At 52.2% G+C, this 13,122-nt stretch overlaps 1 pseudogene; it reads left to right on the forward strand.

Annotated features, from left to right (window-relative positions):
- Nucleotides 1-337: 337 nt before the first annotated feature.
- On the forward strand, nucleotides 338-13,122 carry LOC143388248 (protein Atg16l2-like; annotated as a pseudogene).

Below are 13,122 nucleotides of genomic sequence, written 5' to 3' on the forward strand. Positions count from 1 at the left end.
GCCTTGGAGGCCCCGCCTCCGGAGCGCGCCAACAGGCAAAGGGGTAGCTGACCCAGGGCCTCGATTCTGGTCCCAACTTATTACCCCTGACAGCAAGAGGAGCACCCTGTGAGGCAAAAATTTTCTGGTGGGGCCCCAGCGGCGCAGACTTGCAGCAGCTTCCCCCGAGGAGTGCGCTCAGTTCCTCCATCCCTATCAAGCCCTTGGTACGGCCGGGGATTCCCCGCCACCGCCCGACCCCGACGTCCTGGAGTCCCCGAGAGGCCCCGCCCCCGCCCCTGCAGCGCCTGCTACCGAGTGCCGCGCCCAGGGCACTGGCTGGAGACCCGGCTATAAGCGCCACATTCTGCGGCAGCTACAGCAGCGGGACCGCACGCAGAAGGCACTTTTCCTGGAGCTGGTGCCGGCCTGTGAGTGTGCCCTTGAGCATCTTAGAAAATGGCCATTGAGGAGGCTGGGCTCCCGGCCTGGGAAGAAGGTTTGGCTGTTCAAGCCGTGACCCAAGTGCTTCAGCGACTTCTGGCTTCCGAGGTCTTTCGACTTGAACCTGTCTGCCACGCCCCACTTCTGAATGGCCAGGATTCCCGTCCCTTCCAATCCAGGCTCTTCTTAGCACTCTCTTGGGCGGAGAGATCCTTGTTGATACCCCCTCAAGGCTCGGTTCAACCCCCACGAGCTGGGTTTCCTAGAACGTTTGCCCCTGAGTATTGTTTTTGCCAGGTCTCTTGTGCTTTCCTCCCTCTCAGATGGTCCCCAGGACCAGATCAAACCATTTAGTCTCTAACCCAGTGAAGGAAGGCTGAGTAGCCGCTTGTTGGTGGATCTAGGGTAACAGTGAAACTCTTCATCTCTAAGGAGAAAGCTCTGAATCTGGGCTCTGCTGCCGCCTATAGATGACTGGGACACACGAAGCTTCTCTGTGCTCAGCACACCCCAGCCTGAGGGAGAAGCAGGGGCCGCAGGATTTCAAAGGGAGCTGGGAAGTCAGATTCTTTTGGAGCTTTCTGGGCAGCTGGAGTGTGCGTTGGGGGTAGGGGTGGGGCAGTTCAGGATGGGATGAACAAGAGTGGATCTGTGTGTAGGACCATTGGTCACCTGAGATTGTATGTTTGGGGTTGGAAGTTTTAGTTTTTTTCACTAGTTCCAGCCTGCCCTGGAACTAGTGAGAAAAGTTTGGGGTTGGCCACAATCCCTGCTGCTATTTCACTGGAGCTAATCTTGGTAAGTCCCCAAGACCGAATCTGTTTCTTATCCTGGGAAATCACTCTGCAATCTTCCAGGTGCTGGGCCTTTTTCTTGATGGTCCTGAGGCTCTCCCCTACCTCCAGGCAGCCTCACTTAAGGGCTTCGATAGACAGGGGAACCTCCCAGTTTGAGGAAAGAGTCACCCCCAATCCCTTTTTGGGACTTCCAAATCTAAGGGTCTGGAGCAACCCAGAAGGCTGAAATCAGAAAGACTGAAATTCCTATTATCTCTGTGGTCTTGGGTAGTTCATGTCCCCAAGCCTCAGATTTATTCTATGTAAATTAGGCATAATGGAACCTTTTTAAGATTTGCTGGGGACCAGTGCTGTGCCTTTACTACAGCTGAGGTGGGGTTTTGTATGAGAACTAGGCTAAATCCAGGGACCTCAGTCAAGGTGACAAGCAGGGCACTGGGTGAGGGAAGGGAGCTGAGAAGCTAGGCTGGGCTTACCACCCCCCAGCCTGCTCCGGAACTGAAAAGAGGAAGTTATCGTGCATGGTGGTGGGTGTGTGTAATCCAGGGTCTAACCACCTAACCTAAGAAGGTCTGTTGGATAATTGCTCAAGGACTTTCTATTTTGACCTGGGGGAACTTGCACCAACTCTGGGGAAGTTAGGATTACTTTAGTGTGAAGTTAGAGCCCTTGAAGGGGAAGTGACTTGCTGAAGGTCATAGGCTAGTACAGCTTTTTGTTTCATCATGCTCTGGAGCCAGCCCTGTCTGGGGCAGAGGTGAATCAATCCTAGGCCCCTGGCGTCCTTCAGGACCCTCATCAGGCAGGACCCAGCCATCCTGTTGCCAGAAGTAGGGATCCTTCTGTCCCTGGGAGAACAGGTCTTCTCCTGGGTGACATGGTGGTCTATGCCAGCACTAAAAAAGGTCCTGTAGAGATGATCAAACAGCTCTCAGGCAAGGGGCACAACCCATCCACCAGTAGCTGCCTCAATCCCAGCATCCCTGGACTCCTGCAGCCTTTCTAGCTTGTATGCCGGGGGATGGCTGGAAAGTGTCTATCTCTGCCCCAACTCACCCTCTTGCACCCCCAGATAATCATCTTCTAGAAAAAGCTGAGCTGTTGGCCAAGTTCTCAGAGAAGCTTCATAAGAAGCCAAATGATGTTATTTCTGCCACCCATCAGAGCTTCTGGTAAGTATATGTATCAGTGATCATAAAAGGCTGCCTGTTTCTAGTCCCTTCTGCCCACCAGCCCCCATACTGGGTCATATTCTCCCAGCACCTCAATGGCTCCTGGCTGCTACTCAGGGGTGGTTCTGGAGAGGCAGGCCCTCTCCCAGGCCAGCTGATTTAAAATCTTCTTTCTCCTTCTTTCTCTGAATTTTTCTATCCCTTTCACCTCCTAACCCTGCACTCCTGTCTTTCCTCCTTAGCCTTTTTCCATCTCCCTGTTCTTTACCTGATGCCTACAGAAAGGATCTTGCTCCCTATTCCAAAGAGAAAGAGAGTGAAGACTAGATCAAGGAATGGGTTGGGGCCAGAGTTAGCAGGTGTTTTTTTGAGGAAGGTCCTTGGCAAGGAAACACAAGGCCAGAGCACAGGACTCATGAAAGCTCATTTCTGAGATTTGCTCTTTCCTCTTTTTCTTTTTATTTTATTTTTTTGTGGTGCTGGGGATGGAACCTAGGGCCTCTCCTATGCTAGACAAGCACTCCACCACTGACTGCTCTTCAGTCCTTGCTTTTTCCTTGAGTGGCTTTCAGGCTTCCATTTTCCTCAAGAAAAAGTTAACGGCTCTTATTTCAGGCTTTTCATGGGACACTGGGAGCCTTTGAGCATTGGGGTGAATGGAGGGGACATAAGCACCTCTCTCTGGTTGGTTGGCAGGGAGAAGTCAGGGCCTGACTCAGACCAAAGCTCACCACCAGGCACTCTGAGGGTGAATTGGCAGGAGGAGGAGGAGGAGGGGCTCTGCTTGGACTGTGGTGAGGTAAGCTGGGAAGGGATCAAGAATGGGGCAGGGCCAGGATCAAGGACTTGGGGCAGGGAGATACTGTCAAGGGAACCAGGAAGTTAGCAGAACTTCCTGTGTTTGCTGCATCCCCTAAAGTCCAGTGCTGCAAGCATTGAGTGAGCCTACTCTTCACCCCTTGTCCAGGCAACCCCAGGGCCCAGCATCAGGTGATGGTTAATATATATTTGCAGACAAACAACCAAGATTGATGTAGTCTGTAGGCAGGACTTGGCACTTCCACCTTGCATTACTGCCCTGCCTGTCCCCTGCAATGGCATCTCTTGGCTTCTATTTTACCCTACTTATTTCCTCTGATTTTCTTCTTATATCTGTAGATTTTACTTCTGAGTTCCTTCTCTGGCTCCTTTCCTTCCTCCCTTTAAATGTGGGTGTTCATTTGAGTGTGCTCATTGGCTCCCATGGCCACAGGGATTTTCTCTTTCTTTTTCTCTTCTGACTCTCGGACCTGTCTCTACCCAGCCTTCTTTTCTGCACACTGGACTCTTGCTCAGCAGAGACATCACATCTAAAATCATCTCCAGCTGTGGGTGGTACACCCTGTAATCCCATGATTCAGGAGGTTGAGGCAGGGGGATTGTGAGCTCGAGGCCAGCCTAGGAAACTTATAAGACTCTATCTCAAAATAAATAAATAAGAAGAGCTGGGGATGTAGCTCAGTGGTAGAGTACTCCTGGGTTCAACCCCTAGGGCCACAAATAAAAATAAATAAATAAATAAATAAAATAATTGAAGTCACCATCTCTTCCATAATATAGCACTTAGCACTAGGCAAGCATTAACTTAGTTAATCCTCTACATTGTAGGTACAGAGCGGGAAACTGAGGCTTAGAGAGGTGGATTCTAGATTTGAAACTCCACCCACAGAAATCTACTTTTTGTGATTTCTTCATTCTTTCAACAAATATTTATTGACAGTCACTATGTCCAAGGAACAGGGAGTGCAGCTGTGAACAGACCTGGCCCTGTGGAGTTTTCAAGGGAGGAGAGTGTGATGGGCCAGTAAACATGTGTCCAGTTACAGTAAGCCGAGTCACCTGCCCAACACAAGTGTGGGAAGGGGGCTATAGACAAATTGAGAGCCTCTCCCCCAGAGCTGATGCTGTGGTTGCAACTTGATAATGGTGTGACATTATGCCATAACATTTGTAGATTTGTATTCATCAGGATACAGCACAATTTCATCACCACCAGACATCCTTCTTGCTATCCCTTTTTAGTCACACTCACCCTTCCCCAAACATCCTTAACCACTGGTAGTAACCACTCATCTGTTTTCTACCTCTATCATTTGAATTTTTTTCCTATCATTTGAATTTTGACAAGTACCAATAAAAAAATATTGAGTGGTATAACACAACAGAAATGAAAGCAAGTGATAGGTGACGAGGATGATGATTAGGTTGCTCAGTGGTGAGAAGGATTATAAACATTGTAAATTGGACCAGCTATAAAAGTAGGGGCCCTGTCTGCATGTGCAGGGGGTCTTCCCAGTCCCTCACCCAGGGAGTTATATCAGTGCAGGTAGACAGCCTCAGTCTCGCACCTCAATCCATCCTTACCAGGGCTTGTGAGAAAGTACCAGGAACAGATGTTAGCAATAAGAGTACCCCCCTACCCCACCCCCATCCCTTCCTTGTATTTGCTGCGCCAGAGGTGCTCAGAGTCTGGCCCTCATTTTTCTCTTGCCACACTGATGGGCACTGCCTTGCCTTGGATCTGTTTCTCTCACTGACCCCTCAGCATTGAAAGAAGGGAACCAAATTTCATCTTCATGGCTGGCCCATCTCTTGGCTCTGGGGTTGAAGGAATGTGGAGTGAGGCAGGGGTAAATATGTAATGATTCTCACCCTACTTCCGGGCTTTCAGGGCAGATCCACGACTCAGTCTGGGTTCAGTACTCTCACAGTCCATTCCTGTTCTTAGCCTTGTGTGCTTCTGTATTCTGAGATCTGTGCTTGGGCAGGCCAGCAGTTGGTCAGGGATTGTAAAGAAAGCCAAATGTTGGAGAGGCAGGGAATAGAACTCACATCCCTTGAACCCTCCCTGTAGATCAACACTTTACTTGGAGCATGATGTAGTTAGGTAGCTTGAGTTCAAATATCAACTGTCACTTAGCTGTGTGACTTTGGACAAGGCATTTAACTTCTCTGTAGCAATATTCTCATTTGTAAAACGAGGCTGGTGGGTTTACTATATGGTGTTATTATGGGGATTAAAAGAGTTAACATGTGTAGAGTGCTCAGAATAAAGCATGGCACGTGTAAATGCTAGATAATCATCTGCTATTATTTTAAATATTTTTCTTCATAATAGTTCTGGGTTGCTCTATGGAGGTAGGGTGAGGGTCATCTCATCTGTACCCCTGCCTCATTCAGCATTCCTTCAACCCTATGGAGGTAGGCACTATCATTCCCATTTTGCAGGTGAGGAAAACGAAGCTTGCTAAGGAGATTCACTTTCCAAGGGTCTCTACACCCCTAGGGTCATAGAGAAAATAAGTGGCACAACACAGCTAGAATTGAAACTCAGGAGTCAGATTTTTGAGCCTAGAGCCTCTGTTGTATCCTTATGCAGGATCCTAAACTCATCTGAGCCTTGTTGGGAAGGGGCCGTGGAAGGTGGTGGCAGGCTCTGTCCCTCCAGCTTCTCCTGCCTGAGAGGGGCGTGAGGCCTGGTGAGCCTTCCAGAGGTGCCCATGACCACCTGTCTGCCCCCACAGATGGCCTACCAGGTGGTGAAGAAGAGTGCAGCCTTGGATGCCCTGCAGTCGGAGCTGGAGGAGCGGCAAAGCAGGTGAGTACCGGTAGGGTGAAAGGGATTGCGCCCTCCTCTGGCCCAGGTAGGGTTATTGCGTGGCCCCAACAGCTTCCCCCATGACCACCCTGGCTTGTGTTTGGGGGATGCGAGCTGCACGGCTCTGAGGGCGAAGGCTTGGCTGGGGACGTGGCTTAACCACCTGTCTGGCCGGTGGCCATGGGTAGATCTCTCTGGGGTCTTAGGCGGGTCCCCACTGGGCGGTGATGGAAGCGTTTTGGGATGCACTGCCTGCGCTTCGGGTCCTCCAGGCTGGCGGCTGTGGAGGCCCGCGTGGCGCAGCTGCGGGAGGCGAGGGCGCAGCAGGTCAGCCTCGTAGAAGAGCTACAGAAGCAGAATGCGGCGCAGCGGAAGGCCTAAGAAGTGCTGCGCGTGCACACTGGGCACCAAGAGGCAGCACTGCGCAAGCTCCAGGAGGAGGCGCGCGATCGGCTGGAGCAGCTCTTGCAACGCAAGGAGCGCGCCGCAGCCGAGTGCAACTTGCGCAACGAGCGCCGAGAACGGTAAGAGGGCTGGGCCCCAACCTGTTCTATGACTAGCCTCCTCAGTCTGGCCTCGCCCTTGCCTGAAAGTCAGCGGTGGGGACTGCCCCCTGGGGAGAATGGACTAAATCAGGCTCGAACCTGAAAGCAGGGGCGTTTGGTACCCCACCTTGGAATCTTCTGGCTCCTAGGATGCTTTTTCCCCCACTAGGGCCAATCAGGCGCGGGTGTCCCAGGAACTAAAGAAGGCTGCCAAACGGACTGTGAGCATCAGCGAGTAAGAGTGAGGAGGGACCGGATCTGACTCCTGTACTCTGTAGTTGCCCGACTGTGTGCCCATTTTTCCATCTTCCCCACTCCCCAACACCGGTACCCCTGAATGCATGTGGGTGGACACAGCAGCAATCCAGGGTCCACTGGATCCTTGCAGAGCTGTGTGATTGTAGGAGCAAGTTCATGTGCCCACCGCACATCCTCCCTCCCACTCGGACCCTTCCCCGCCCGGAATTCACATCTTCACTGTAATCAGTGCTTGGGCAGGGAGGGGCTGGCCTGTTGCTTTGGACTTCCTGAGCTTTATTCCTCTCTCCCAGGATTCCACACACTCTACATGATGGGATCAGAGAGCAGACAGAGACTCTGGCTTTGGCTATTAAGCCTGAGTCCCTGGAGAGTGAGGCTTGTGGGAAGTGGAAAAGGCCTTTCAGGTGAGGACCCAGTTGGCTGTCTCAGAATTCTGAGGCTGCCATTGTCTTCTTCTAGGACCTTGGGGCCAGCTGGTGGGTTGGGGCTAGGAGTTTGGGGAGAAGCTGGGTTACAGCCCAGGACTGGTCTGACCTACAGTGCTTGGGGTTGTTGGGGTCATTTTCACTGAACATGCACTGCTTTCTCTTCTTCCTAGGACCAGAGCTCTGGGGTGGGGTTTAAGGCTTGTGAAGGGTGTCATGAGGAGGGAACTGTGGGCAAGGCCCAGGGCTCATCTGTCCTAGGCATGTATGTATGTAAACACAGGTGTGTGCATGGGTAGGTACACACGAGGACATGGGCATATGTATACAGGAGCTTGGTTGCGAATACCTTAGTGTGTATGAACATAAGAACATATGTAGATGTTTGCTCACACTCTCAGTCCCCCCAAGTCTTGATTTACTTGTTATTGAGGCTGCTCTCTCCTGGTTCCATTTACCAGCCTGAAGGCTTTTCTCCTCAGTCTTTTCTTGTAGGTCCCTGGTGTCTAGGTCCTGGGATAGTGAAGGAACCTTGGAGAGGGACTTGAGACACTGGTCTCCAAAGTTCTTGGCAGCCCTGGTGGGCTGAGACATCCCAGTACAGTTGGGCATTTCTGAGATTACTCAACCAGCTTAGGTTTCACTGCCCCCAGCCTTGTCCCAGCCAGAGGCCACTTCATCTGCCCACTCCCATATGCCCTAGCTCAGCCTCCCAGGAGCTTTTGTTTGTGAGCATTTGCTGAGGGTGTGGGGGGGGTTGGTAGTTCTTATCATCATGGTAGAGACTTCCATTGTCAAGTCCCTCCCTGCCTGCATTTTCCTGGGTTGGTCTGGATTACAACTCTCCTGATATTCAAGGAGTCAAGTTCTTGTCATAGGCTCTAGAGGTTATGAGTCTTCAGATCTCCAGCAAAGTATAGGGATGAAAGATGGCTGCCTATACACCTACCAGCCAGTCCCTTAGCACGTGGTTCTCGGTTCTGCCCCAGGTCTGCCTCAGCCACCTCTCTGACTCTGTCCCACTGTGTGGATGTGGTGAAGGGGCTGCTAGAGTAAGTGTGTGTATTTGTGTATGTGAAGGGGTTGGGCCTATTGGAGCCTCATGTCAGGCTTCTGGAGCCCAGGCTTGGTCTCTGTATGTGCCTCATCTGTTCATCCATATGGTGCCCACTGTCTGTGTGTATCTCTTTTGGGCCCCAGAGGCAGGAACCAGGTGTATGAACTCATTTTTTAACCCCTACTCAGCTATCTTCCAGGCTTATAAGGGATCTGTCCTTATCCAAGGTCCTCACAGGGGACCAAGATTTCCAGCCTGAGGCCAAATGGGAACTCTCACTCAATTGGAAAACTAAGGCTCAGAATGTAAGAACTCATTCAGTCACAAAGCCAAGCAGTGGCAAGGCCAATACTAACCATTAGCCCTGAAGTTTTCCTGCAACCACCAATCCTGCCCTTGTTCTGTGCTTTTCTGTGTATTCTCCACTCCATCCCGGGTAAATTGGGTTGGGGAACGGGCTGGTTGGATCCTGGGGCCATATTCTGCTACTGCCATGTCTGTTTCCTGTTGCTGCTACCTTTGGGGAGCTTGAAGCCCCCACATCAGAAGGCCTTGGTGAACATCCTCCTGACTCTACCCCTGCAGTTTCAAGAAGAGGAGAGGTCACTCAATTGGGGGTGCCCCTGAGCAGCGATACCAGAGCATCCCTGTGTGTGTGGCTGCCCGACTTCCTACTTGGGCTCAAGATGTCCTGGTAAGGGAGGAACTGGGCCACATGTGTGGGGGCCAATATGGGAGTGCAGGCCAGGCAAGCAAGACCCCCAGGACCAGCAGGAGTTTGTCTCCACAGGCCACGGTGGGAACTGCTCAGACTCTTTACAATGGGGGCATAGACTGGAAAGGGAGATGGGAGGCTGAGAGAGTAGGTGGCCCAATGAGAGTGCTGGGAGGCAGAGTTGGGAGGCTGCTTCAGGGGACCAGGCAGAAATGAAGATATTTGCTGGGGCTAAGTTTGAAACTCAGGATTTGGGAAGAGACCTGGGGTGTGGATACCAAGCCAGCAGCAGGCTGTATGTGTGCACAGGCACATTGAGAGTGAGCCTGTGAGGGGGCACAAACAAGCATATGTGGGGAAGGCCCGGGTCACCAACCTTCCCTTTCCCCACAGGATGCCCACCTTTCTGAAGTCAATGCTGTATGTTTTGGCCCTAACAGCAGTCTCCTGGCCACTGGTGGGGCTGACTGTCTTATCCACCTCTGGAATGTGGTAGGAGGTAAGGACCCCTCCCTGCAGCCCAACCCAGTACTTTCTCTAAAGATCTACTCTCAGCTTGCTCCTGGGTGGGCCTCTTTGTGTTTGCCTCTACCTGGAACATTCCTGTGAGCAATAGCTACAGAACCCCCCTGCAGGAGCAGCACTCTGAGGATGCCTCTCCGAGGAAGGGTAGAACCCCTAGGCCTGCAAGATGGGGAGGGCTGAGTGCAGATGGGCCTCTGTTGGGGGAGGGGGAGGTCCCTTATCAGTCTTACAGAGACAGACCTTAGAGGAACAAGTCCTTGGGTTCACCAGGCCATCACCTCTTTTGGTATCACTCCACCTGCCAGAAGTCAGGAGACAAACATTGACTGTCCATCTTGTGCTAAGCTCTGCTCTACAACTGGGTTAGGGACTCAGAGCCAACCCCTGGAGGCTTCCTAGAGGAGGCAGATCTCCAGCTGGTCTGGCTTGGCTTGCTGTGTGACCTATGGACATTCCCTTCTCTCTGGTTTTCTCTAGCCCTATCTGGGAAATGCCTAGCTTCCCCCTGAGGCCCCTGCAGCCCAGGCTGTAACTGTACTCCATGATTCTGTGCTCTAACTTAAGAGAGACTCCTGTTCCCACTCTGGGTTCCAGTTCCTCTATTTTGTGAGTGACCTCATTTCACCTGTTCCTTTCCCTGCTCTCCCCCTGCCCTGCCAGGTCGTCTGGAGGCCAACCAGACCCTTGAGGGAGCTGGTGGCAGCATCACCAGTGTGGACTTCGACCCCTCGGTGAGGGGACTTTGCCCCAGTAGCATGGGATTATCTCCCCACACCCCAGTCTCTATACCAGTGGGCAGAGGCTCCCATCAGTAACAGTATCCAAAAGCTGGGTCCTTGGGCTCTTGCATATATCACTCCTGCTGGCCTGAGGCTCATTTGTCTTCCTTGATGACTTGGGCCATGGGAACCTTTAAGGCCACCCCTACCATAGTTCTCTGGACTGAAAGATGCTGCCTTTGGCCAGGCCTAGACTCAGACCTCTAACACTCCCCATCTCTCCAGGGCTCCCAGGTTTTGGCAGCTACTTACAATCAGGCTACCCAGCTCTGGAAGGTGGGAGAGGCACGGTCCAAGGTGAGACCTGACTGGGAAGGCAGCCTAAGGGTCAAGGGTCCTTTTTAGGATGAGGGAGGTGCTATTATGGGGTTTTGGCCATGCCTTTGATCCAGACTTGGGATGGGGCAGGAAACACTGTCTGGACACAAGGACAAGGTGACAGCTGCCAAATTGAAGCTAACAAGACACCAGGCGGTGACTGGGAGCAGAGACCGGACAGTGAAGGAGTGGGACCTTGGCCGTGCCTACTGTGAGGCTCAGCTCCAACTCCACCTCCCATCCCCCCCTTCCCTCAGATACAAGGGAACCTACCCTGCTTTCTGGGAGTGGCTCTGGGATTCAAAGACATTTTGGGTGAAATCCTCCAAGGTCATCCTTCTCTGTGCCCCATTGGTGTTCCCTATCTGATTTCTTCATGACTTTAAGCTTTGGGTAGATGAAGAAGAGGTGGACTGAGCCCTGGGCTGGGAAGATCTGGGTTCTAGTCTTGGGAGAACACTGCCCCTTTTGGACCTCAGCATCTCTACGTGTCTACTGTGCTAGCTCCTGACAACCCTCTGAGACCCTGCGCTCTACCCCTTGGTCCCTAGGTTCCAGAACTATCAATGTCCTTTCCTATTGTAACGACGTGGTGTGTGGGGACCACATCATCATTAGTGGCCACAATGACCAGAAGATCCGGTTCTGGGATAGCAGGTGACAGGCAGACTGTGGGTGGCTGGTGGACCTGGGGTCAGAGTGTTGGAGTTCTTGCTCCTTGGCAGGAAGGGTCATGGTGATTCCTTGGGGGAGTAAAGCTATGGGGCTGGCACTACCAGCTGGTATCCTCTGTTGGGCACAGCTTCATGGGGCATAGCGCCCCTGGGAAGCTGTGCCACTTTCCTTGTGACTTCTCAGTCCAGTATTGACTGCCTGGGCTTTACAACCAAGATGGACAAACAACTTTTTCCATTTTATTTCTACTTTTTTTCTGGTGCCAGAGATTGGACCCAGTGGTTCACTACCACTGAGCTACATCCCCAACCCTTCTTACTTTTTATTTTGAGACTGAGTGTTGCTAAGTTGCCCAGGCTGGGATCTTCCTGCCACAGGCTCCTGTGTAGCTGCAGTTATAGGTATGTGCCTTCATGCCTGGCTACCACGCTTCAATTAAAAAACCAAGAAATGTTTTTAGTTGTTTTTTGAACAGAAGAGCCCAGCATTGGGTGAATGGTTTACAAATGCAGAGCTGGAGCCAGTGCAGGGCCCATGTAGGCTGGTCTTGCTGGTGTGCAGGGACTGCCCTTTGAAGCCCTTCCTTCTCTCAAGTTTTTCAAGACAGACTTTTCATTGTTTTTCTTCCAGTGTTTATTTTAGTGATCCAAGGGTTTCAAGGGCTCCTTCTCAAATCAAAGTCTGACCACGTTCTTCAGTGGAGGGAGCTGGGTGGAGGGATAAGGGAGATTAGTTACTGGCAGAGACCTGCCTCTGGACTTTGTTGGTTAGGAAGGGTACCACAACTAGTCCCTTCTTTTCAGGAATGGCTTGGGGGACTGTTCCTTAGCCCTCTCTCCTCAGGGGTCTCCGCTGCACCCAGGTCATTCCTGTGCAGGGCCGGGTCACCTCCCTGAGCCTCAGCCATGACCAGCTGCACCTGCTCATCTGCTCCAGAGATAACACACTCAAGGTCATCGACCTCCGGGTCAGCAATATCCGCCAGGTGTTCAGGTACTAGCCTCTGCCTGTTGATCCTGTGGCCTTTATTGGGGCAGCTGTGTTTCTCTTTTCCTGTAAAAGTTCTCTGCCTTTCTTGACCAGGACCTGCTGAGGTACCTGACACCTTAGAGAGATGGGGCTCTCAAAGCCCCTGGTTGGGGACAGGACCGGCAGTGATCTCCATTCTGACCCCAGCCCTGTTTGTCTTTAGGGATGATGGCTTCAAATGTGGTTCTGACTGGACCAAAGCTGTGTTCAGGTGTGTCTGTGAGAGCTTTCCCATCCTCGAGTACACCCCACCTGGTCCTTGTGTGTGTCCTTACCTGAGTCACTTTCTCTTGTTCTGCTGTGGCCACTGCAGCCCTGACAGAAGCTATGCACTGGCAGGCTCCTCAAATGGAGCCCTTTACATCTGGGATGTTGACACTGGGAAACTGGAGAGCAGCCTTCAGGGCCCCCACTGGTGAGCAGACACTACCCTCCTACTAGTCCTGCCTGACACCAGGTTCTAACATCTCCCAGCCCCTGTCTCCAAACCTTCACCCCCACAGCCCTTCAAAGCACCCAGGTATCCTTCCACGTGTGTTTTATAGATACCCACTTTACAGATGAGGAAATGGGCTCACAGAGGGCCTCAAACTATCTAGGTCCAATACTGGGGGGCAGAGCCAGGCTGCAGACCTGGGTCCTGCTGCCCCTTGAACCCTACTCTCCCTCTCCTCAGTGCTGCTATCAACGCTGTGGCCTGGTGCTGCTCCGGGAGCCACGTGGTGAGCATGGACCAGGGCAGGAAGGTTGTGCTCTGGCGCTAG

Source organism: Callospermophilus lateralis, unplaced genomic scaffold (genome assembly GCF_048772815.1).
Source record: "Callospermophilus lateralis isolate mCalLat2 unplaced genomic scaffold, mCalLat2.hap1 Scaffold_831, whole genome shotgun sequence".
Classification (NCBI taxonomy): Eukaryota; Metazoa; Chordata; class Mammalia; order Rodentia; family Sciuridae; genus Callospermophilus; species Callospermophilus lateralis.